Source organism: Panthera leo, chromosome A1 (genome assembly GCF_018350215.1).
Source record: "Panthera leo isolate Ple1 chromosome A1, P.leo_Ple1_pat1.1, whole genome shotgun sequence".
NCBI classification, from domain to species: domain Eukaryota; kingdom Metazoa; phylum Chordata; class Mammalia; order Carnivora; family Felidae; genus Panthera; species Panthera leo.
This window is the reverse complement of record NC_056679.1, coordinates 124,577,188-124,604,102: the sequence shown is the minus strand read 5'-3', so window position 1 is coordinate 124,604,102 and position 26,915 is coordinate 124,577,188. Positions and strand designations below refer to the sequence as shown.

The window sequence follows — 26,915 nt, the reverse complement described above, 5'->3', positions numbered from 1 at the left end:
GGTGGTTCAGTCGGTTGAGCATCTGACTACAGCTCAGGTCATGATCTCCCTATTGGTGAGTTTGAGCTCCCTCATCGGACTCTCTGATGACATCTTGGAGCCTGGAGCCTGGAGCCTGGAACCTGTTTCCAATTCTGTGCCTCCTTCTCTCTGCCCCTCCCCCACTCATGCTCTGTCTCTCTTTCAAAAATAAATAAACATTAAGAAAAAATTAAAAAAGATCCTCTTGCGTAAGAAGAAATCTAATAGGAAAGTCCCAGGGTTGGTTAATTAAAGCAGTTTGAAGATGTCATGAAAGGTCCAAGTTTTCTTCAGTCTTTCTGCTCCCCCACCTTTAGCTCATTGGCTTGTTCTCAGGCTGACCTGCCTCATAGTTACAAGATGGCTGCCATGGTTTTAATGTTACAGGTAGATGCAACAACATTCAGCAGAAAAATTAGACTCCTGCCCACCTCCCACCCCCCACATTTCTTTTTCTAAGAGCAATAAAATCTTTCCAAGAAGAGCCTTCTGTTTCATAGACTATGTCTTATTGACCAGAACTGGGACAGAACGTTTCAAGAAGGATTTGGACTAGGTCACTGTATTAGCTGTCTACAGCTCCTATGTGACATCAAACTCGGTGATATAAAACAATCAAAATTTCTTTGGTCACAGTTCTGGAGTCTAAAATCAGTATCACTGGGCTGAAATTAAGGTGTTGATAGGGTTGTGCTCCCTCTGGATGTTCTCAGGGAGAATCCACTCCTTGCTTCTTCCATCTTCAGGGTGCTGCTAGTGTTTCTTGTCATGCGGCCACCTCAGTCCAGTCTTCAAACCTCTCTGCTCCATTTTTGTATCACCTCCTTTGTGTGCCCATGTGAAGTCTCCTTTTGCCTCTCTCCCTCTTTTAAATGTGGAGCTCTTCATGAATTTGTGTGTCATTCTTGTGCAGGACCATGCACTTTTCTCTATAGTATTCCATTTTTAGTATGTGTATTGTGGAAGCTTCTCTCTTGTGATGACACTGATGATGGCAGTTAGGGCCACCCAGCTAATCCAGCAAGACCCTTAACTTAATCACATCTGGAAAGACCCATCTCCCAAATAAGGTGACATTTATAGGTCCAACGATTAGGATGTGATAGCTTCGGGGGGCATTGTTCACATTGCTCATTTCTGTTAGAGTAACAGAAAACTTTGACTGTCAAAGTAAAAAACTTTGACATTTTCTGAAAGAAAGCCATTAAATCAGTTACTGGCAAGAGAGAACTACTTTGACTGCTTTATATTAGTGAAGATTTACTTAAGCCAAATAAAGGATGTGTGGACCAAAAATCATTGGCTTCAGCCAGTAGGGAAAATCTGGAATAGGATGATTAGGTAGGCAAATAACAACTGCTGTAGCATTTGCATTTGGTGATTGTTGTGTTTAGCAAAAGCATATAGTGACTTAGGAAAATATTTTGTATAAAATAAGATAGGAAAAATTTTTTATCTATAGTGCGGTCACAAGTGAAATATTCTTGTCTATAAAAAAGATGAAGAGACAATAGAGACAATACACTAAAAAATTACTATTGGTTGAGGTGCCTGGCTGGCTCAGTTGGAAGAGCATGTGACTCTTGATCTCTGGGTGAGTTTGAAACCCACAGGTATAAAGATTACTAAAAATAAATAAATAAGATTAAAAAAATTACTAGTGGTTATGTGGAGGTAATGGGAATATGAGTGATTGAGTTTTTTCCTCTCCTTTTCTGTATTTTCTAAAATTTTAATAAAAATTATGTACATATTACTTAAATTAAAAAATATATTTTAAGAATAAATCAATAGCATTATATTGTTAGATTGTAATATTGGAGTTTAAAAAATTATTTCTGTTTATTTTGTATCCTTTCATTTAATTTCTCTCTCAGTTAACTGTATCATGAAATTGTACAGAAAAGCCACAGATTCTGCCCAAAATTTTTGCTTTCAGAGAGACCCAAACTCCTCACATAGTCGCTAGTTATCCTTCTGAAACACAGGTTGTGACATACATGATGCTTCTCATCAAAAATATGTAATGTTTCTCTCTTACTTTAGAAAATCTTACCTTCCTTCCTCCCTCCCTCCCTTCTTTCTTTCTTTCTTTCTTTCTTTCTTTCTTTCTTTCTTTCTTTCTTTCTTTCCCTTTGTTCCTTCCTTCCTTCCTTCCTTCCTTCCATTCTTTTCTGGCTTTCAGAGTTCTCCACAACCTCATCCACATCCTTTTCAAAGTGTCCGGCACTGGACACCCACTACGTTCAGTCATGTGCCTCTTGCACCCATCTTTGCCCATTCCACAACCTTTAGTGCTCTTCCTAAAGCTGATGTCTAACTCAGGATTCTCCATTTCTCCAGGTGGAAGGGCAGCATCAGTTTCACTTGGGAACTTACTAGAAATGCAAATTCTCAGGCCCCACCCCATATTTACTGAATCAGAAACTCTGGGGATGAGCCTATTTATTGATGCATGTTGTAACAAGCCTTCTAGGTAATTCTGATATGGGCTGGAGTTTGAAAGCTCAAGGGGTAGCTCTCTTTGTCCTACGTTCTTCATTATTGCATTCTTATGTCTGTGGTGATCATCATTGACAGAATTAACCACCATATTATTCTTCCTAGAGAATTTTTGTAAATCAATTATACAAGCCATGTATGGCCTTCCAAATGAATAACATACCTATAGTCTTATGATTTTCTTGCTGAATCAGTCATTTTTTCTTTTCTTTTTTTTTTTTTGAGGGGTGGAGGGACATAGAGAGAGAGGAAGAGAGTGAGAGAGAGAGAGAGAGAGAGAGAGAGAGAGAGAGAGAATCTTAAGCAGGCTCCATGCCCAGTGGAGAACCCAAGGCAGGGCTTGAACCCACAAACCATGAGATCATGACCTGAACAAAAACCAAGAGTTGGGCACCCAACCAACAGAGCCACCCAGGCACACCTCTCAGTCCTTTTTTTTTCATTAGGTAAACTGTTTTTCTCCTGTTTGTATGTATTTTATCCATACAAGTCAATGAACCTGGGCAATAATGAACATTCCTTCTTAATGATCCTCTGGATCACTTATTCTAAAGTCATCAAATTCCTGCTTTTTTTTTTTTTTTTTTTGAGAGAGAGAGAGAGAGAATGAGTGATGGAGGGGCAGAGAGAGAGGTTGAGAGAGAATCCCCAAGCAGCCTCCAACTTCTCCATGCAGAGCCTGATATAGGGCTTGATCCCACGAACTCAGGTCAGATCATGACCTGAGCCCAGATCAAGAGTTGGATGCTTAACTGACTGAGCCACCCAGGAGACCCTAAAGTCATCAAATGCCTGCTCTGAGTCCAGCATTGTCTATGATTCAAAGCCATTCCTTCAACTGTGGTCCACTGAATAGGCCTGGTAGCACATGACCTCTCTCTGTTTCTTCTTTCTTCCTGAGATAAACCAAAAACATACACAGAAGAATCATAGCCTGTGTATCTGGAGGCCTAAGAGAGCTGTCCCGACCCTCCCCTGCAATTTCAATTGTAATTTTATAATCTTGGGTAGTTCATCTTTCCTCAGGGTCTCAAATTAATCTTTGGTAGAAGTAGAGATGTTAAGGTTTTATTCTTTTGGATACATAGACTCTGATGCACTGGAATTTATGTGATTCTATAAAGCTCTTTGGTGAGGGAGGACTCAGGTCCTTTTTTTTTTGTCCACTAGCATCTGACAAAAGGGTATTTTGCCCTCTACTCAGCACCCAACCCCGTGCCTGGCACATAGTAAGGGCTTAATAAACAATTGTTGGATAAATGGAAGAAATAGTGGAAAGAACAATGGAAGGATGGAAGGATAGAAGGAAGAAAGAAAGAGAGAGAAGAAGGGAGAAAGAAAAGGAGTAGTGAAAGAAGGAAGGAGAGAGAGGAAGGTGTAGGGAGGGAGCAGGGGAGATGGCAAAGTCTAGATCAGACATAGCTCCTGATATGGAGAAGTGCTTACCAGAAACAGGAGAATTGGAACTTTAATACCTAACCTGTGCTAGGGTGAGAGAGAAACAGAGAGAGAGAGACAGAGAGACAGAGAGACAGAGAGAGAGATGCTCTAACAGTAAATTAGCTATTCAGTTTGGTTCCCTCCCTAGAGGATATTTTCATCAGTTCCTCCCAGGTGCAAAGGGCAAGGCCTCTCTGAGAGTCTGAGCAAAAGGGCTTTGTGAACTGTAAAGCTGAATGCAAATGGTGATTCACTGAGACCACAAGCAAGGGCAAGTCTCCTGAGCAGTCCCAGGAGAGACTCTTTTGCCTTCTTTTTGTCATTTAAGTTCTCAAAATCATCCCCAGCTTAGACTAAATCCACCTCAAATGTCTGTGATTAAAATTTCCAGTCTGAAAATCTGAGCAATTTAGGAATTGTAGGAACTGGACCATCTGGAGATAATTTATAAATAACACTTGCATTTCAAATTGCCTCTGTCTTCCCAAAGAGTCCTCTGTCCTGTCAGTGGGACTTCCGCCAAGGCCCAAACTGCTAAATTGGGCCAGTAACACTGAAGTCGCTGGCGGGAGCTTCTTATCTCTGATTTGTCTAAGAATTTGGGACACTTCATTGAAACATTTGTTTTTCCTCATGTGAAATGTAGGCTAAAAGTTATTGGCTATCTTTAGGTTGGGAAAGGTTTTCAGGATTTTAATGCATGTGATTTACTCATTTGACTTTATCTACTGTTAAAAAATTAAAACTCAAATCAAATACTAAATAGAATTCAAAATATCCTGGATATATAGGAAGATTTGGGGGCATTAAAAAATGACAAAGTCCTCTGTTTCTTTTTCACTAAATCCTGTTGACATGAGAGGGAGACATTAATACTATCTTTTTTCCTTCTTTTCTTTCAGGTCAGCACAGCCTTAGCCACTGCAGTGTGTTTCTGAAGAGTCAGTCCAGCTGTGTTAAACTGTACAATGGTGCTTTATGGGGCCAAGGCAGATAGGACCGTGCAGAGTTGATCAGCCTGGGTAATGATCCCTTGTACCATATGTCTGTGGAGTTGTCATATTGGTATTCTCTCACTTCTGCTACCAGGAGCAGTTGAAGTCTCATGCCTGTTCATACCCTGGGATTGTGTTGTGTCTCAGATGTCATTATTTCTCAAGGAAAGGCAAAGTTTAAAAATGATCAAGTTCCAAGAGAGCTCTGCAACCTGTGATCTCTGGGATTCCACCCGCTCCCACTCCCCACACCCAAAATACACACATATATCCCTTCCTTGTCCCTAGCTAGGGACTCTGGATTCATACATATGCCTGCAGTTGGGCTTTGTGGACAGGAGGTCTTTACATTGCTTCTCAATCATCTACTAATGGCAAATGACAAAGTTGAGGAGCTCGTGTAGGAGAGGGTCATACTGAATGCATTGCGTGAGAAACAATAAATTTATAAAGTAGGGCTCTTCTGGAGTTGGGGTGAAAACTTTTTCATTTGAGTAGTATACTGCATAACACACAGAGATGTGTATTTCAAACCTAAAGATTATGGTATACATGTTGAGAAAACATACACCCATTTCTGAGAACACTGTTTGGCCAGGTAGTTTCATGATGGTTCTCTTCTCTTTTTCTCTCTGGGTCCCACAGAGTCATTCTTTGTGTAGCCTTCACATCTTCCTTTTGTTCCTCTAACATTTTATAGCATTGGTTTTCAAACAGATAAAGAAAGTTCTTTTGGATATGTATCAACATTTCTAGAAGGAAATGTATGTGTACTTTGAAAAAAAGGGTGTTTAATATTATAGGAGAATTTCACAACTTGGGAACCAATGTAAGTCTACTGTTCCTGTGATATAAACAAACAAAGCAGGTTTATTAATTCTCTTAGTTGTAGGGAATCTGCACAAATGAGCCTTCTAAGGGAGCACCTGATGGGGCCAGGGTCTCATCTTGCTAGGTGGGTCATGTCAAGAGTTTGTTGGGTGGTTGAGCATAGCATTTAAAAAAATTTTTTTTAATCTTTATTTTTAAGAGAGAGAGAGACAGAGCCTGAGTAGGGGAGGAACAGAGAGAGAGGGAGACACAGAATCCAAAGCAGGCTCCAGGCTCTGAGCTGTCAGCACAGAGCCCCATGTGGGGCTTGAACTCAAGAACCACGAGATCATGAGTCAGATGCTTAACTGACTGAGCCACCCAGGTGCATTTTTCTTTATAAAAGAGGAAAAGTATTTTTTTTTAAGGTTCAAAACACTTCTGGGCGAAAATAATAACAGGAAATGCCTGTATCTCTCTTGTAGGATGAACTGAGACAGGAGTGCCCCTGCTGTGATAGAAGCAGCATATTCAGGGCACATGTTATAAGTCCAGAAGAGAAAGGTAAGTGTTGTGTGTGAAAACCGCTATGGCTTCAATGATATAGGCATTGCTTTCATTACATGAATGCAATTGCCCTAAAAAATGGAAACAGAAAGAGGATTGAGGACAGTGAATCCACAATGGGGCCTCAAAATGGGGGTCCTAGGACCTTCAGAACTGACAGCCATGAGGCTGCAGTATTTTTCCTCAAGAAACATTTATGATACATGTGGGGAGGGATGGGGTAACAGAGGCTGCTTCCTAATCTCCAGTGATGGTGCCCTGGGCTGGGGGTGGGAACAGAGGCCCCACCTGAGCAAGCAAATAACAGAGGTCCTTCTTAGAACTCTTAGTAGGGAGAAGCTCTCTGTAGGTGACTTCATGGTGTCAATTCTGCAGGCCTTCTGAACCTACCCAGGCATGCTAGTCCCACAGTGTTCATGAGCAGAGGCTCTGGGGAGCAAAAAGAGTGAGTTGGATAGGAGTGGTGACACAGGAGACAGAATCATAGCAAGGCAGGTCTAACAAGTGAGTTTTGACAGTGAAAGGAGGAGAAAACCCAGTGAGCAGTGCCAAATCCAACAAAAGTCTCCATGTCCTCATAGGTGAAGATGGGAAGGGTGAGGACAACTGGACATAATTTTGGTGGAGAGCTGGAAGGACCTTGTGTTGATGAGAAGATATGACCTCCCTATCAGGCTATGGAGGGATAATAAGCAGGACCAAGGAATACCAAGAGGTAGAAAAGAAGGATAGGCACCACATGACATTAGAGGTCATGCCTGGGCCATCCTGAGGCTTTGCAAGAGAGAAGGATTTTGGAGAATTGCAGTCCAGAGAGTTCCCTTGTGGGTTTTCAGCTCCTAGATTATGGTCTTGAAAGCTGATGACAGGAGCCTAGAGATGGGGCTAAGTACATGGAATGGAGGAGAAACCACAGGGAATCCTAAGACACTGGGGACATGTTGGGCAATGAAAGATGTGACTCACTGGTAAGGAGGTCCAACAAGAGCATGATCTCCAAAAATTTAGGGTATTGCTAAGGTGGCACAGGGCAATTAGTCCTCTCCATTTTAAGGAAAACTGAGCCATAAATTAGAAATGCAAATAAATATTTTAGAAACCTCTTCCCACTTCCCTTCAATATTGATATTTAATGCAAGGATTGCTCTGACCTCAACTAGACTGTCTACAGACCAAACCAGGCTGTCCCCAGAACTCTGATTCCTTACCAGCAGCCTGGATATGTTATCTAAAAGAGCAACCAGGAAAGAAGGACCCATGAAAATCTAGGCAGGAAGCACCTTCTTCAATTTTCTAAAATACAAGATAAAAAGTGACAACAGCCCAGGGAGATGATGTGACAGTAGAAGGAGCAGGAAGAAACAATAATCTCTGGCACAATTCTGGCCACAATGCTAACCAGAATTTTGAGAGAGTCTGGGACAAATGAAGAAGAGAAGCTGGATCACAAATAGTATTTTATTGGGAATCACAATAAATAGGATCTTCCTAAACTCTTACTAACCTAGCTTGGGACATTTGGAAAGTAATTTAATGTCTCGAGACTTGATTTCTTCCTGCATGTGAGAGTTGAAACAGGTGGTCCTTCAGGTCCCCTCTAATCCTGGTATTCTATAAATCTGGGGTTCTGGGTAGTTTACAGACTAGAACACTCTCCCAGATTTTCCAGAGCGAATACTGTACCTCTGATAGGGCTTCAGCCAATTTTGTGATTTTTCCTATTATCCCAGAGAATATCTCCACCTAGAAAATGCTGGGGATGGATCCTTTATACTAGTAAAGAGATTACACCAATTAGTGCTAAGTTTCCCCATAGCCCTGAGTTTACCATGCATTTTACTCTCAGTATGGTCCAAGCCATTCCTACCTCATTCATTTACCAAGAGATACATTTAGTTGGAATGTGGTACTGTTGCAAAGCCAGATGAGCCTACCAGTCATTAAGGAGACCTAAACCCATATACCAACCCCAGTATCTCAAAGAAAGACTGTTGAGTTTTGCTTGGCTTTTCAGTCCAGCAATCAGGTAAAATGTGCTGGGTAGACTTTAACTATTATATGACCCTTATAATTATAGTGCTTTTACTTTGGAGCCCAGGGGAAATGTCACAGGTGCTCCAGCCTGAGCTCTGGGCCACCTGGACCTCCCCTAAGTCATGCCTGGACTCCTGTTCCAAAGCAGAACTGTTTTTACTCTATTCCCAGCAGTGGACTCTGTACCAGGACTTTTGGGATGCATGTTATCTCCACTGGGAACCCAGTATTTGTTCATTCATGCTCTCTTGGAATACTTACTGTGATGAAGGCACGTTGTGGGTACAATGAAAATTACTCTTTTGGTGTTCCTATAACATTTGTTTATTTGATCCTCTAACTCAGGAGTCAGCAAACCACAGCTCCTGCCCCACATCCAGCCCTCTGCTTGTTTAGAATAGTTTTTACATTCACGAAGTTGAAAAATAAAGTATAATATTTGTTAAATGTGAACCTTTTACTCAATCCAGACTTTACTGTCTATAAATAAAGCTATAGTAGAGCAAAGCTATGTTAGGCAGAATCTAAAATGACCCCCAGTGACAATCCCTCTTGCATAATATTCTCCCCTTGATTGTGGGCAAAACCTGTGAACATAATGAGGTTTCACTGCTGTGATTATGTTACATTATACGGTAGAAGGGATTATTGCAGGTGTAATTAAGGTTACTAATCAATTGACTTTGGCTAGTCAATGGGAAAGTTACTCAGGTGGGTCTAAGGTAATCATATGAGCCCTTTAAAAGTAAAGGGTTCTCCCTGGCTGGGAGAAGAAGAGGAAGTTAGAGAGATGTCCTTCCCCTGGCTTGGAAGAGAACAAACATTCATATTATGAATGGCCTATGAGAGACCTGAGAGAGGCCTCTAAGAACTGAGAATGGCTCTCACTGACATGCAGCAAGGAGGCTGGTGTATCGATCCTACAACCCCAAAGAGCTGGATTCTTCCAAACCCTGAGTAAGTTTGGAAGCAAATTCTTACCCAGAGCCTGTAGATGAGAGCTCTTCTGGCCAGCACCTTCTTGTCAGGCTTGTCAGACCCTAAGTAGAGTATTCTAGGCCAATTAGACTTCTGACCTATAGAACTAGAATTAGTAAATAAGTGTTGTTTTAAGACACTAAATTTGTGGTCATTTGCTATGCAGTGATAAAATAATAATAAAAGAACTATGCTTATTCATGTGCATATCATTTCTGACTGCGTTTGCACTATATTAGCAGAGTTTAGCTGCAACAGAAACCATATGGCCCACAAAACCTGAGATATTTACTAATCTGACCCTGAGAAAGTATATCAACCTGTGTTATAATAAAAAAATGTAATCTCACGTGAGATGTATTTGGTCAGTTTTTTGTCTGACCCAAGGCTTTCAAGAAATAGGGCTTACATTTGGAACCACTCAGCAAACATTCCTTTCATTCAACTAAATTAGGCCAAAAAACTAGTAGACACCAGGCTGTCCTGCAGACCCCCTCTCCATTCCAGTTCTTACAAGGTTGGGGAAGGAGACAGAGTGTCCATGTATTTAGAGAGAAAAAAAAATTAGACGAAGGTGTTCTATATTGGAGGTTGTCATTTTCTACATTATGAGTTTCTGTAATGGTTGAATTTATGTAATAAATTTTTATTAAATTAGTAATAATTATAATATTATTTTTAAAGGCTACACTGTGCTTCACTTTGTTCTTTCTTGAGGCAGTGGCCTGGAGAAGATAATGTATGAAAACTCTTGCTTTGTGACTAGAATTCATTCCACCGCTTCTTGATTTTTCTTCTCTTCATGATGTCCCTTTGACCTTAACAGTGGAATAAGTCAGGATAATCCAATTTTTCATTCACTAATATTGGTGATCTAGGAGAGTAATTTTCAACCATTTTAGAATTTGTATCTTCTAACACACACACACACACACACACACACACACACACACACACACACACAAATGAAAAGATTTGTCATTGTATGTATTTAGCTTTGAATGAGTTAAAACTCATGTGATTCTGAGGATGGGGAGAAGCTGAAGAGGATGTATTCGTGTCCTAGGGTTGCTGTTACAAATTACGACAAACTAGGAGGCTTAAAAACAGAAATTTATTCTTACAGTTTTGTAGGCCAGACACCTAAAATCAAGGCAGCACTGATTCTTCTACGGGAAGTCTCTCAGGGAAGGTTCTAAGGTTCTTCTAAGCAGTTTCTAAAGGAGAATCCATTCCATGCCTTTATCCTAGCTTCTGGTGGCTGCTGGAAACTCTGAATTCCCTTGGCTTTTAGCTGAGTAACTCCAGTTTCTGCCTCTGTCTTCACATGGCCTTCCCCTCTGTTTGTCTGTGTCTCAGATCTCTCTCTGCCTTTATCTTATGAGGACACCTGTCACTGGATTTAGGCCTACCCTAAATCCGGGATGATCTCATCTTGAGATCCTTAACTTAATTACATCTGCAAAGACCCATTTATTTGCCAAAAAGGTCACAGCTGTGGCTATGAGGGTTAGGACTTGGACATTTTTTTTTTTTGAAAGCCACAATTCAACCCACTCTAGAGGTATTTAACATGTTCTCAGAGCTTATAGGGAAGACTCTCAATCTCATAAATAGCAATTGAAATCAACAAAGATGTCCTATATGGTAGTGAAAGTTATTTTTTCCCTCATAGAACTTTATGGATACTCAGCGTTTCCCTCTGTTATCCTGTGATTATAGGTTGGACAATTCCTCAGTGACGAGGCATATGAGAGATGGCAAGCCTTCATAGTATCTTATGTGGGTACCCCTTTTTGTCTTTACCTTTTTACCCATCTGGACAAAACCAAAGAATCATGCAACATTAGAAGTGTCAAAAGTCAGAGTAGTTATCCTCAAGTGTTAGATCCAGGATAGAACCCTGTGGAGCCTTTCTGTAAGTGGAAAATTGTTGGTGTTCTCTAGCAGAAGAGGATGGTTCTCTTTGGGAATGAGTCCATGCCCCTTATTGTCCATTTGGCCTTGGGAAAATCTGATGCTGTGATCTGGTTTCTCTCTCTGTAAAGAAGGTATAACAATGCCTTGCTACCTTACCACGGTGTTGTGTGAATTTGCTGACACCCATAAAGCTCCCTGAAAATGAAGAGGCTTACATAAGTCCCTGGTATTATTCGCACAGCAAATGTTTTCCCCTGAGAATAAAGTCATAAATGGTACCATTGTGCAGCCGGTGGAACGTGTTCAAAAGTTTCCGTTCACAACTAGTAGATCAAGTTGTGGGTGGCTGTATGGACTTTCTGTGCTCATGCCAAGCTGCATCCAAAATAGTCTGCACAATGGGCTATCCTGGAATGAAAAGCTGTACTGTAAGAGATGGCAGATCATGGCATCGCATCACATGGGACAGTCCTATGTAGCCAGTGACTTCATATGCACCTTTTCTTTCTTGCACCTCTTCCAGCAGAAAGAAGTAATAGCAGAGACAGTGGCGACATGGCTGTCTAACATGGCAGCAATTGAAAGTCAATTCTCTTCTACCACATTGAAAAACTTTACAAGGCTAAGGATGTATGATTGTGAAGGATTATAATTATAACCTACCTTTCTTTCTTTCTTTCTTTCTTTCTTTCTTTCTTTCTTTCTTTCTTTCTTTCTTTCTTCTCTCTCTTAATTTTGGGGCCAGTAAAGTCATGGTACAAATGAGATTAAGTGTTCAGGTTAAGAACCTATTCTCTTTAAATACAGTTCATTTTAGTGGGCATATGTGGGAACAGTCTGGACAGAATGCCACTGGCTGACATAGGAGATAGGAGAGGATCTTCTTTCTACCATTATGAGCCCTGGAAATACTCTGAGACATGATACAGGAAAATGCCTTCCCTCTTTTAACAAGGTTTGGGATTCTCTGTGCTCAGATGTCACACCTGAGAAAATGACAGATACTTTAATTAAATGAGAGGAAGATTAGCTACTGAAGATATTATAATTATTTTTTAAAGGAAGTCATGTTTAATTAGAGATATTTGGGGATTATACTAATAGACTTACTTGTATCAAGGTTACTCCCCTGAATGGAGAATATTCTCACATGAAAAAGCAAAGGAGGAATCACAGAATAATGGAATTTTTGAGCTGTGAGTAACCTACCTTGATATTAAACTATTTGATAACTTTTCAAATGCCTTGGACAAACTGACATTTTTTCCCTTTCTTTTCAAAGGCATCCATGGGCAAAAAATCTTGATGTTAATGGAATTAGGTCAATAAAAGTAAAATCTTTTTATTTTAATGCAGAGGCTGTGGAGGAGTACTGTGCATGGGTACATGGGATTCCCTTGAGCCCCTCACTCCCATACTCCAGACACATTCTGTTTTCAGATAATCTTTGATTCATTCATTCAGTGCCCGTTTGTTGAACACCCACCATGTATTCACCAGTGCTGGAAGTACAAAAAAATAATAGGCATGTTCACTGTCTTCATGGAGCCCCTAACCCAGTAACGAACAAAGTGACAAGTATTGTGATGGAATAACTGGAATAACTGAAAGGAATTTCATCATTATGTCTTGCTTCAGGCCTTAATATTCAAGGTCTTGGCACCTTCTATTGACTTTTCTCCCTTGAATTCCTTTTGCCATACATATCATGAGAACCATGGCCCATATAGCATCACATGGTTCTCTTCTAGTTTAAGGGAGCTTCAGTCACCTCCTGGAGGATGTGGAGCAGCACAGGTGCAGTGGTCAGGGGAAGGCTCTTGTTTCCAGGGAAACCACACAGCCAGCCTGGAGGACGTTGCATGAATATTTCTATGTGACTAGACCCATCTTAGACACTTGAACTGTTGCCAGAGTTTCTTCATCAGTGTGCAGTCTGGAGACCCAGAGGCTGGGTAGTGCTGATCATTGTGACCAAGTTCAGAGGTTCTGAAGGAGCTATATGCCTGAACAAGGCCAAGCATGCTTATGAGCCTGAGAGACATAATAATTTCAGCACTGTGATATGCTGGCTTTTTGGTAGCTTCAAGGAAGCAGACACTAATATCTCTGATAAACTCCCTGGACCTCTGACCACAGACTGCTTTCCCCTTTCATGTTAGTCCAGTGACCAGGGGCCAGGCCATCTGGGGAAAAGAAGGGATGAGATGGAGAGATGATTCAAGGAGAAGGCAGTACATTCTCCACTCTGTTCCTAAGGCTTGGGGTATTCCTTCGGCAGTTTCACAGCATATTAGTTACTTATTCTATGTCCAGTCCTCCACTTCTTTCAAGGTTTCTTAAGGGAAGCAATATGCCTAGTTATTGCTTTGTTTTCCTACCCTGTCTCACTGCTGACAGAAGCTTATGACATAACCTGAGCCATTGAGATATAAGCTGAAGTCAGGTTGGGACTTTTGAAAAAAGTTTTGTTTTCTTGCTAAAAAGGGACCCATGTATGTGGCACCATTCTTCCTGTCCCCTCTTCATTCTTCCTTGGACATGGACATGATGTCAGGAGAGCAACAGCCGTTTTGTAGCCAAGAGGCAGTAAAGATGAAGACAAAGCAAAGATTCAAGGCAAAGTGGAATAGGAAGATCCATGTATGAATGTATATATTTTTTAATTTTAATTCCAGTTGGTTAACAGAGAATTATATTAGTTCCAGACGTACAATATAGTGATTCAACAATTCCACATATCACCCTGTCCTAACTATGAGAAGTACATTCCTTAATATCCATCATCTATTTTACCCATTCCACAACCCACCTCCCCTCTGGTAACGATCAGTTTGTTCTCTATAGTTAAGAGTCTGTTTCTTGATTTGTCTCTCTCTCTCTTTTATTCCCTTTGCTCATTTGTTTTGTTTCTTAAATTCCACATGTGAGTGAAATCATATGGTATTTGTCTTTCTCTGACTGCCTTATTTCACTTAGCATTGTTCTAACTCCATCCATGTTGTTGCAAATGGCAAGATTTCATTTTTTCTTTTGTGGCTGAATAATAATCCATTATGTATATATATCACATCTTCTTTATCCATTTATCTATAGATGGACACTTGGGCTGCTTTTTTGTCTTAGCTATTGTAGATAATGTTGTTATAAACATCAGAGTGCATGAAATAGTGATTTTGTATTCCTTGGGTAAATACCCATTAGTTAAATTGCTGGATCATTGGGTAGTTCTGTTTTTAACTTTTTAAGGAATCTCTATACTATTTTCCACATTAGCTGCACCAGTTTGTATTCCCGCCAACAGTGCATGAGGGTTTCTTTTTCTCCACATCCTCACCAACACCTGTTATTTCTTGTGTTCTTGACTTTGGCCATTCTGAAAAGTATGAGGTGATATCTCACTGTAGTTTTGATTTGAATTCCCCTGACAATGAGTGATGTTGAGTACCTTTTTATTATGTCTGTTGGCCATCTGGATTATTTGTTTTTTAGGTGTTGAGTTGTATCAGTTCTTTGTATGTTTATCTCTTTTGGATACTAACCTTTTATTGGATATGTGCTTTGCAAATATCTTCTCCCATTCCATATATTGCCTTTTAGTTTTATTGATTGTTTACTTTGCTGTGCAGAGGCTTTTTATTTTGATGTAGTCCCAATAGTTTATTTTTAATTTTGTTTTTCTTGCCTTAGGACCCTATCTAAAAAAAAGTTGCTATCACCCATGTCAGAGAAGTTACTGCCTGTGTTGCCCGTTTTCTCCTCTAGGATTTTTATGGTTTCATGTCTCACATTTAGGTCTTTTTTTTTTTTTTTTTTTTTTAATGTTTATTTATTTTTGAGAGAGAGACAGAGTGTGAGCGGGGGAGGAGCAGAGAGAGAGGGAGACACAGAATTGGAAGCAGGGTCCAGGCTCTGAGCTGTCAGCACAGAGCCTGACATGGGGCTCGAACTCACAGACCACGAGATCATGACCTGAGCCGAAGTCGGACGCTCAACTGACTGAGCCACCCAGGCGCCCCTCACATTTAGGTCTTTAATCCATTTTGATTTTATTTTAGCCTGCGGTCTAAGAAAGTAGTCCAGTTTCATTCATTTGCATGTAGCTGTCCAGTTTTCACAATACCATTTGTTTAAGAGACTACCTTTTCCCCACTAGGTATTCTTTCCCACTTTGTCAAAGATTAATTGACCATATAGTTGTGGGTTCCTTTCTGGGTTTTCTGTTCTATTCCAATGGTCTATGTGTCTGTTTTTGTGCCAGTACCATACTGTTTTGATTATGAAAGCTTTATATTTTTTTGTTTTTGTTTTTTGTTTTGTTTTTGTTTTTTAGAGAGAGAGGGCACACAAGCAAGTGGGGAAGCGGGGAAGATGGTGAGAGAGAGAATCTTAAGCCAACTCCATGCTTAGTTTGAAGCTTGACACAGGGCTCTATCCCAAAACCCTAGGATCACAATCTGAGCTGAAGCCAAGAGTCAGATGCTCAACTTAGTGAGCCATGCAGCCTCCCCTGATTATGACAGCTTTGTTATAGAACTTGAAGTGATGCTTCCAGCTTTGTTTTTCCTTTTCAAGGTTGCTTTGGCTAGTTGGGGTCTTTTATGGAACCATACAAATTTTAGGATTTTTTGTTCTAGCTCTGTGAAAAATGCTGTTGGTATTTTCAAAGGGATTGCATTAAATGCATGGATGGCTTTGGGTAGTATAGACATTTCAATATGTGTTTCTCCAATCCATAAACGTGGAATGTCTTTCCATTTCCTTGTGTCATCTTCAGTTTCTTTCATCAGTGTTTTATAGTTTTCAGAGTATAGATCTTTTACCTCTTTGGTTAGGTTTATTCCTAGGTATCTTACTATTTTTTTGGTGTAATTGTAAATGGGATAAATTACTTAATTTCTCTTTCTGGTACTTCATTATTGGTGTATAAAAATGCAGATTCCTGTATGTTGATTTTGTATCCTGTGACTTTACTGAATCCCTGTTATCAATTCTAGCAATTTTTTGGTGGAGTCTCTCTGATTTTCTATATATAGTATCATATCACCTGCAAATAGTGAAAGCTTTACTTCTTTCTTGCCGATTTGGATGTCTTTTATTTCTTTTTGATGTCTGATTGCTGTGGCTAAGACTTAAAGGACTATGTTGAATAAAAGTGGAGAGAGTGGACATCCCTATCTTTTTCCTGACTTTTGGAGAAAAGCTTTCAGTTTTTCCCCATTGAGGATGATGTTAGCTGTGGGTTTTTCATATAGGGACTTTATTATATTGGGTATGTTTCCCCTAAACCTATCCAGTTGAGGGTTTTTATCATGAATGGGTGTTGTACTTTGTCAAATGCTTTTTCTGTATCTATTGAAATGATCATAGGGTTCTTATCCTTTGTTTTATTGATGTGATGTATCATGTTGATTGATTTGCAAATACTGAACCACACTTACAACCCAGGAATAAATTCCACTTGATGATGATGAATGATTTTTTTAAATGTATTGTTGGATTTGGTTTGCTAGTGTTTTGTTGAGATTTTTGCATCTATGTTCATCAGAAATATTGGCCTGTAGTTCTCTTTTTTATGGTGTCTTTTTCTGGTTTTGGTAACAGGGTAATTCTGGCCTCATAGAATGAGTTTGGAAATTTTTCTTCCTTTTTTGTTTTATGGAATGGCTTGAGAAGAATAGGTACTAACTTTTAAATGTTTGGTAGAATTCACCTGTGAAGCCATCTGCTCCTGGACTTTTGTTTTTTGGGATTTCTTTGATTGCTGATTCAATTTCATTGCTGGTTATCAGTCTGTTCAAATTTTGTTTCTTCTTGTTTCAGTTTTGGTAGTTTATATGTTTCTAGGAATTTATCCATTTCTTCCAGGTTGTCCAATTTGTTCATAAATAGTTTTTCATAATATTCTCGTATAATTCTTTGTATTTCTTTGGTGTTAGTTGTTATTTCTCCTTTCTCATTTGTGTTTTACTTGAGGATACATTCATTGAATTATTCAATTAATATTTACTGAGTGTCCACTATGTGCTAAGAACTGTTTTAGTTTGTTAGAGATATAGAAGTGAGCAAAATATACAATTTTTTTTTCTCCTTGAGGTTTGCATTTTAGTGGTGACAGGAGAGAAAGATAATATATACTGTATAATAAGTGAAAGATATAGTATGTCGCATAGTGAAAAGTACTATAGAGAAAAGAACAGCAGACATACATGTGGTGCGGCCCCAAATGCTAATGTAAGGACTTTGATATTCCTCTGAGCAAATCATTGGAGGGTTGTGCATAGAGATATGATGTGATCTGACTTAAATTTTAACAAGATCACACTGGCTCTTAGGTTGAGGATAGATTAAAAGAAGAAAGATAAAGCTAAGTCCCCTAATGGCATCTGTGAACAGCTAAGCCAACACTAGTAATCACTTGCTTCCAGAAATCTTGTTATCTGTGGAAAATAACTCATTATTTTTTCACACTACTCCTAGTCACATATTCCATCACTTACAGCCATGCTCATTTCTAACTGATATAGCTAGTTACCATCATTTGTTGAATATCTACTGTGTGCCGAGTGTTGTGTTAGTCCTGGGGAGACAAATACAAACATACATGTAGTTATTATCAAAAAGCCTTTCCAGGGACTTACAATCCAATTCTGGGGGAACCAACAGGCAAACCATTACACAGCAATACGGCAATTGCTTTAGCAAGGTTTGTGTGGAGAATGGGGTGAGCATAAGGTAGACGGGAGAGCACCTAACCAAGTGAAGGAGGCAGGGAAGTCTTTATGAAAGCTCAGCAGGTGATTCTCAGGTGAACAATCCAGTGGAGGGCATTCCAGCCAGAGGAACTAACTGTATGTGCAATATAAAACATGGAGTGTTCAGGACCTATAAATAGATGAGTATTCTTAGGAGAGTAGAGGTGGGGAGAAGATGGTAAGAAGTAATGGGAGGTTAGGCTGGAGGTGGATGGGAATGGTGATGGAGGATTTTGTATGAGTCAAAGAAGAATATGATTTATCCTTTAGCCTACAGGGAGGCAGTGGAGCCATCACTCTGGCAGTAGGATTAACAAGTACTTGTAAGGGAGTGAGACTGGAGAAAAGACAGGAATCCAGGAAACAGTACAACCAGAGCCAAGGCAGACCTGGGATGGGGAGGAAGGAATGCAGAGCTGGTAGTTTGTATGGAGTGAGAGACAAGGAGACGATCCAGGATGACCGACACACTGCATATACCTCTGCATGAATAGCCAGATAGTATTTTTGGCATAGAGATCACACCAGAAGACACTGAACAGTCTTTTTTTTTTAATGGACTATATTAAAGTATGACTGGTTTTGACATAAGCTCCTGGAGATTGTGTCTGCTTAGTTAGTACCAGGCAATTCCACTCAGCTAGTTTTGTGGAAGCTAGAGGGTAGCCCTAATACCTTGTCCAGGCTGTTTGCCTTCTTCCATGTGGCTGTGTGTTCAGTCCACCATTTGAATGTATTTTATATTCTCATCATCACTGCATGGGTAATAATACTAACAATGGCCATAGTTTGGAATTAACATATGAAAGACATGTTACATATACTCTTTTAAATTTTGTAATAGCAATGCAAAGAAAATATAATTAACTTGAGGCCTAGAGAGGTCAAATGACTGCCCTAAAGCCACATACCTGGTGAGGCAGAATGTGATTTATACTCTGGACCACCTGACAAAGACTGCTGTTTCTGCTGTGTTGCAAGGTTACCTACCTTATTATAACCCATTGTCCACTTATGATTCAGGACTCTACATTTTGTCCACAATCGCAGAGAAGAAAAAAGAGTATGACATTTGCAAAATACTTTCATATACATTAAAGACAAATTCTTCCAAGCATGTTTTGCCTCATTTCCATGAAGGAATTTGAGTCTCTCAGGGTTCCAAAGTTTCCAAAGGACTAAAAAGTGTATAGTGACAAAACAAATTTAAGGACCAAATTACTAACTGATAAACCGTAATTTATAATACAAGACAATCCAGTTAATAAAAATCACACAGTTCTTTCACAGAGAATGGATTCAGGAAGGAATGCTTCAATTCCTTAACCACAGAGAAGAACAGAGCATTCTAGAACCTAAATGTGAGCAAGGCATAGGAATGATTATTCCAAAATCTACCCATGAGCACTTAATTCAGTGGTGGTACACCATCACTTGGTAATTAATTTTCTAAGCATCTGCTGTATTTGGAGTGCTGCTTTTGGTGCTGTGAAGATGAGAAGGATGGAGACACAAGAAGAAACAAAGTCATGGGTCTCATTTCTCTAGGTCTTTCAAGAAAAGTAAAAGATATACTTTCTTTCTGAAAGATTAAAGCAACAAAAGGTATCCCAATGACATTACTCAGGACCACAGAGTTCAATAGCTGTACCTAAGGGATCACCTGATCTAAACTTTGAAGTTCACAGATAATGAGATTAATCCCCAAAAAGTTTGTCACTTGCCTGAGGTCACAAAGATACCTGGTGTGAAAACTTCCTCTCCCATGAATCTCTTTTTTGCTGTAACTTTATTCAAAAATTGATTTTCAAGTATATAGCACATTCACCTGAAAGGGGAAAATATTTCCCTTCTATTTAATTCTGGAAAACCATAAAAACAAAGCAAAGAAATGCCAGTCTCTCATTTGGAAGGGGCCTGATCATAGTGGGTTATTACTGTGTGCCAGTAATAACTGCACTGCAGCTTTTAAAATATAATAGCAAAATATAGGAAACAACCTCAATTTCTATCATTAGAGAACTTAATACATTAGAATCTATCCACACAATGGAATATGATACAACCATTAACAAATGAAACAGATTTATGTGTAATTGATATAGACATAATTTAAGTGAGAAAATCAAGATGTAGATCAATGTTATATATTCCTTTAACCAGTTTTTTTTACATAGTCTCAAGTCGTGAATTAAGATAATTTTTTTTTTCCAGTAATGGCTATAGTAGGTATTGTCATTTGCATTGCTCCAAAACTATTAAACATTTTTTCACATTTTTAAAAGTTTATTCATTTTGAGAGAGAGAAGGAGAGATCGAGCAGGGGGAGGGGCAGAGAGAGAGGGAGAGAATCCCAAGCAGGCCCTATGCTATCAGCTCAGAACCTGACTTGGAGCTCAATCCCATAAACCACAAGACCATGACTTGAGTTGAAATCAACATTTGGGTGCTTGACTGACTGAGCAACCCAGATGTGCCTTTTTTCACATTTTAATACTTTCCCACAATTTAAATCCGTTTTACATGTAGAATAATAAACGATACTACATTGCCATTTCCCATATTCCAAGTGTGAGGACATAATTTAGTTTCCATAAAAAAAATACATTTACAAAAGACTTTGATTTAGAACTTTTGTTTAAAAAGGCAGGACATGGGGAGTCTGGGTGGTTCACTTGGTTAAGCATCTGACTCCTGATTTTGGCTCAGGTCATGATTTCATGATTAGGAGATTGAGCCCCATGTTGGGCTTTACACTGAGTGTGGAGTCTGCTTAAGATTCTCTCTCTCCCTTTGCCCCTCCCTCTCTCTTTCTCTCAAGAGAAAGAAAGAAAGAAAGGGAAGGAAGGAAGGAAGGAAGGAAGGAAAGAAAGAAGGAGAAAAAAATAAAAAGGCAGGACATGGAGCATCCATTTGGCCCCTCTCAGCAGAAACAGTGTCTTAGAGGTGTCGTGGCTTTCTGATTTTTGTTTTTGTTTTTGCTTTTGTTTTAATTGTGGCAGAGTCAAAAACTCTTTTGAGGTCAGTTTCTTAGAGCTCAGCTTGGAATCTCTTTCATAAATCCTATTAGTGGTTCTAAGTGCTTCCTATATCCCTAAATAAATTCCTTTCTGACAAAGCTAGCTAGAGTGGATTCTGTTGACTGCAACTAAGCAGTGTTATCGGTATAAATGCTTTCAACTGTACTGTCATAGTATCCTTTACCATTATTTAATGACACCTTGGGCAGGTCTCATAGTTAAAATTAAACTTCCTGTCTAACCTTCCATTCATTTCCTTTTTACCTCTTATATCCAATTGTCTACCACATAAGGCCCACAGGCAGGGAGTGAGACATGAGCCTTCCTTTCTTACAAATACTCTCAGACTCTACCCATGGTTGCTTAAGTGTCTACTTCCCTCATTTTTTAAAAAATTTATTTAAAGAAATTTTTTTTAATGTTTATTTATTTTTGACAGAGAGAGAGACAGAGCATGAGTGGGGGAGGGTTGGAGAGAGAGAGGGAGAGACACAGAATCCGAAGCAGGCTCCATTCTCCAAGCTCCGAGCTGTCAGCACAGAGCCTGACGCGGGGCTCAAACTCACAGACTGCGAGATCATGACCTGAACTGAAGTCGGACACTCAACCGACTGAGCCACCCAGGTGCCCTGTACTTCCCTCATTTGTGAGAGAGAAGGGTTGGTAGAAATCCTGCATGAGTGAGGATGAAGGGAAGAGTATGGAGTTGTTGGGTCGTGTCCAGAAACAGCCTCCCAACATGAACACTGCATTCTTGGTAACTCTGATCTCTCATTCTCTTTCCTCCTCCATTGTTGTGTATAGAGTGAGAAGAGTGGAGTTAGGATGATGGTTGGGATAGAAGATTTAGTTTCAGCCTCTTGAAAAACCCCGAGAGGTCTCTAGAAATTCTCCTTACAACATACCCTTGGTTCTCAAGTCTGGGTCTTTTTGACCAGATATATCCTATCAGGGAAAATTTAACTCATTTTCCTAGTATTTCTGGATCTAATTTTTTATGGGACAAATAGCCAGTTTTGTTTTTTTTTAATCATAGAAACTGACCACTTAAGTCATTCATTCTCCCAGTTAAGATAGGGCCATATGGTCCAGCGAGTCCGATCCATAAGCTTTGGACTGTGAAGATGGAGTTGATGATCCTAAAAAGTAGAAATAAAGAACAAGAAACATTCTCATTATTGATGGAAGCAGCTGGGGTGATGAGAGCCAATTTCCAAAGCCAGTAGAGACTTTCAGGCAGCCTGGCATGGTCAGTGGCCTATAGTTGATGTAGTGGCATTCTCACAGGATTAGTGGGAGGTGTCACATTGGCTGAGGGCCTAGTTACTGCTTTCTCCTTTGTTTTTGCATGTTGTGACTCTGTCTTCAGTCTTCCTTTAAATTTTTATTTTCCCAGTAACCTTTCTAATATAATGCTATACATTTAATGCTATACATTTCCCCCTAAGCCCTGCCTTAGCTACATTTATAAATTTTGATATATTGTTTTTTCATTTTCTTTAAATTCTAGATACTTTCCATTTGTCCTTATGACTTCCTCTTTCACTTATGGGTTATTTAGTACATATTGTTCAATTGTCAAATATTTAGGGATCTTAAAGATATTTTTCTGTTATTGATTTCTTCTTTAATACTATTATGGACAGAGAACATCTTGGATGATTTAAATCTTTTAAAATTTTTGAGATACTGCTCTTGTTGGGCCAAGTGTCCTATAAATGTCAATTAGGTCAAGTTGGTTGATAGTGTTGTTTAGGTCATGTACATCCTTACCAATTCTCTCTCTATTTACTCTATTGGTTACTGAGAGAAAAATGCTTAAGACTTTAACTATAATTGTGGATGTGCCTTTTTCTCCTTTCAGTTTTATTAATTTTTGCTTCATGTAGTTTGAAGTTGTCTTGTTAAATGCATATACATTTAAGATTGTTACATCTTTTTTATGAACCAACCTCTTTATCAAAATGGAATGTCCATTCATCACTGGTAATAATTCTTTGTTCTTAAGTCTACTTTGATATTAATATAGGTACTTTGGCTTTCTTTTTATTAGTGTTTCTCTCCCTTCACTTTTAATTTACCTCTTTAAATTTAAAGTGGGTTTCATATAGGTAACATATAGTTGAACCTTCCTTTGTTCTTTTAACCCAAACAGACAATCTGTTGTTTAATTGGTGTGTTTAAATCGTTCACATACAATGTTATTATTGATATGATTGAATTAAAATCCACATTTTTTAATGCCTGCTTTTCGGTTTATGATTACGCTTTATCATGACTTTGAATTTTTTAAACTATAGGCCTTTATTACCTATTTAGATAGATAGATAGATAGAGATAGGTAGATGGATAATAGAATATTTGTGCCCCACCCCCCCACTCATATTTTGAAGCTCAACCCCACAAAGTTATGGTATTTGGAGGTGAAGCCTTTGAGAGGTAATTACATTAGATGAGTCATGGGAGTGGGGCCTCCCTGGTGGAATTAGTATCCTTGTAAGAAGAGGAAGAGAGTCCGGAACTCAATCTCTTTCCATTATGTAAGGACACAGTCAGAAGATGAAAATCTGCAAGCCAGGAAGAGGGCTCTCAATAGGAATTGAATCTATCAGCACCTTAATTTTAGACTTTCCAGCCTCCAAAACTGTGAGAAATAAATATCTGCTTTTAAACCACTCAGTATAGTATTTTGTTATGGCAGTCCAAGCTAAATAGATAGATAGATTTTATTGCTGCTTTAAAGAAGTAACTGTTACCCTTATGCCCCCAATTTTCACTTCTCAGAACCTATGTAGACAAAACATTAGCACAGTTACCCAGAAATTCATCATAACATTGTTCAAGGGCATTCATCATAGCATTCTTTGTAATAGTGAAAATTTTTTAAATAATCCACATTTCCATCTTTTAGAAATAATCAAATAAACTACTATATATCAATTCTGCAGAAGATTATGCTTCCATTAAAAAGAATGAAATCAATAAATGGGTACTGATAAGAAAAATACATTCAACTTAAGTAATAAAAACTAATTGGAGTACACTATACAGAGTATGGCACAATTTAAACAAACAGAAACTCTTACCAAACAAAATGTATCCTTTCTTATATTTGAACATACATGTGAATGTATATGATTGGAAAAATTCTAAAAGGATACAGAGTGGATGGGTGATAAGGATACACAATTGGGGAACAATGTGGGATTGGGTGAGTAGGCACAGAGAAGTTTTTCTTTATCTGTATTTTAATTTTATCAATGAGAATCTATTATGTAATTAAAAATTAATTCATTGTGATGAATGGTAACTAGGATCATAGGAAAGAAAGATACACATAAATCAGGGAATTTTTTTCCTTTTAAGACTGATGTTTTATTCATTTCAATAAAATGGGTTAAGAGATTTGGGAGTGGGGAAGCAAAAGTTGTCTGCTGCTTTTTGTGATACAACAGCAACAACAAAAACACAGTGAGTGTCCAGGGAGTGCATGTGCCTGGGGTGTGTCCCAGTACGTTTAGTTATGCTCATTCATGCTGAGACATTACTTTTGCCCATAAAAGGAGGAATTACAACATCAAACCTGGATTATTCTCATTTCCAAACAGTCCCAAAATGTCAACACATGGCTGTCAATCTTTTGTTCTGTTCCTCTCTCACAAACACTCCCTGGAACCCATGCCAATGGTTGAAAACAGATGCAGGCAGGAACTGTTTTGACAACACTGGAAATGCCTGTGATTAGGAGGCAGGAGAGAGTAAAAGTAATTATTAATATGCTCCTAAAAGAACAGGGAGTGCACCTTTAGAAGAGATTGTTGCATGGGTCCCTACTTGTATATACTCTCATACCTGAACAAGGGCACATGCTCTCACCCAGGTTTCTCCTAAGGAACCTCTAGCTAAGTATTCCCTGCAGCATTTTCATCATGGTAAGGCAGATGTATGGAAAGTTCTTGGAGGATGGCAGAAAGGTTGGAGGAAGGCAAAAGAAGGGGAAAAGTTTCCCTTCCACCATAAAGTAACCTTCACCCAGTAAAGTGGATTTGGGTATCTTTTTAAAGCCAACCGACAAGGGCTCTCTGAATTTAGCAGCAAGCCATGGGTTGCAGCACTTGACAATACAATTACTAGTTCTTAATTTATAAGACAGAAAACCTTTGTTTAGTTTAGCTCATTGCACATAAAGTAAGGTTGCCCTTAAGTAACTTTAATTATGGACTCTTCTCTTTACCAAGTGGTTGTGTTTTTCCTGTAAATATCCTCAGTTGTGTGTAGTTTGAACTCTAAATGGCTCCACCTCTGTGAAAAATGAACCAGGAAAAAAACAACCCCACTGACCAGCACAGGGAAGCTGTCTGTGTCTCTAAGAGCTATATGTAGAAACAAAAGTTTCCCTGATAATTTGTATTCACAAGCTTCCACTTCATGAGTTTGAGGTTAACTATATTTATATCTGTATGGTCTTAGAAACTCTTGATGAGAAATTATGTTAAAGATTGGTATTGGGTCTGTGGTACACCAGGGTTAACTTAGAGAAGTACAGGCATACTTTGGAGATATTGTGGGTTTTGTTCCAAACCACCACAATAAAGCAAATATCATAATAAAGTGAGTCAAATGAATTTTTTTGTTTCCCAGTGCATATATATGTTATATTTACACTAGACTATTTTTAATTAAGTGTGAAATAGCATTATGTCTTTAAAAAACAACGTACATATCTGGGGGTGCCTGGGTGGCTCAGTCAGTTAAGCGTCTGACTTTTGGTCTCAGCTCAGGTAATGATCTCATGGTTTGTGGGTTTGAGCCCCACATCAGGCTCTGCACTGACAGTGTAGAGCCTGCTCAGGGTTCTCTCTCTCTCTCTCTCTCTCTCTCTGTCTCTCTTTATCTCTGCCCCTCTCTCGCTTGCATGCTCTCTTTCTCTCTAAATAAACTAAAAGAATGTACATATATTTTTAAAAAAATTTTATGTTTATTTATTTTTTTTTTTAATTTTTTTTAACGTTTTTTTTTTATTTTTACTTATTTTTGAGACAGAGAGAGACAGAGCATGAATGGGGGAGGGTCAGAGAGAGAGGGAGACACAGAATCGGAAGCAGGCTCCAGGCTCTGAGCTGTCAGCACAGAGCCCGACGCGGGGCTCGAACTCATAGACCGTGAGATCATGACCTGAGCCGAAGTCAGACGCTTAACCGACCAAGCCACCCAGGCGCCCCATTATGTTTATTTTTGAGGGAGAGAGACAGAGGGTGACCAAGGGAGGGAAGAGAGAAAAGGAGACACAGAATCCAGAGTAGGTGCTAGGCTCTGAGCTATAAGAACAGAGCCTGATGTGGGGCTCGAACCCACAATCCACAAGATCATGTCCTGAGCCAGTTGGATGCTTAACTGACTGAGCCACCCAGGCACTCTAAAAAATGTACATATCTTAATTTAAAAATGCTTTATTGCCAGGATGCCTGGGTGACTCAGTCAGTTAAGCATCTGACTCTTGATTTCAGCTCATATTCTATGATCTCATGGTTCATGGGACCGAACCCCACGTTGAGCTCTGCACTGACAGTGTGGAGCCTACTTAGGATTCTCTCTCTCTGTCTCTCTGCCCCTCCCCTGCCAAGATAAAAAATAAACATTAAAAATAGTTTAAAAATTGCTTTATTGCTAAAAAATGCTAATCATCACCTGAGCTTTTAGAGAGTCATAATCTTTTTGCTGGTGGAAGGTCTTTGCTGATGGGAGGACTGATCAGGGAGATGGCTGCTGAAGTTGGGGGTGGCTGTGGCAATTTCTTAAAATAAGACAACAGTGAAGTTTGCTGCATCAATGGATTCTTGTTTTCACAAATGATTTCTCTGTAGCATGTGATG

The 26,915-nt window shown here is 39.2% G+C and overlaps 1 protein-coding gene and 1 non-coding gene across 2 annotated transcripts in view; one reads left to right on the top strand and one right to left on the bottom strand.

The window, feature by feature from the left end:
- The window catches only part of ANKRD55 (ankyrin repeat domain 55), a 590,869-nt gene that overhangs the window by 317,296 nt on the left and 246,658 nt on the right, over positions 1-26,915 (top strand). Inside the window, exons 3-4 of the mRNA XM_042939212.1 lie at positions 4,866-4,985; positions 6,254-6,332. The gene's annotated coding sequence lies outside the window, so the exon portion shown is untranslated. The remainder of the gene's footprint in view (positions 1-4,865; positions 4,986-6,253; positions 6,333-26,915) is intronic.
- On the bottom strand, positions 890-991 carry LOC122202815. The gene has a single exon (XR_006194896.1). It is a non-coding gene; the product is annotated as a U6 spliceosomal RNA (small nuclear RNA).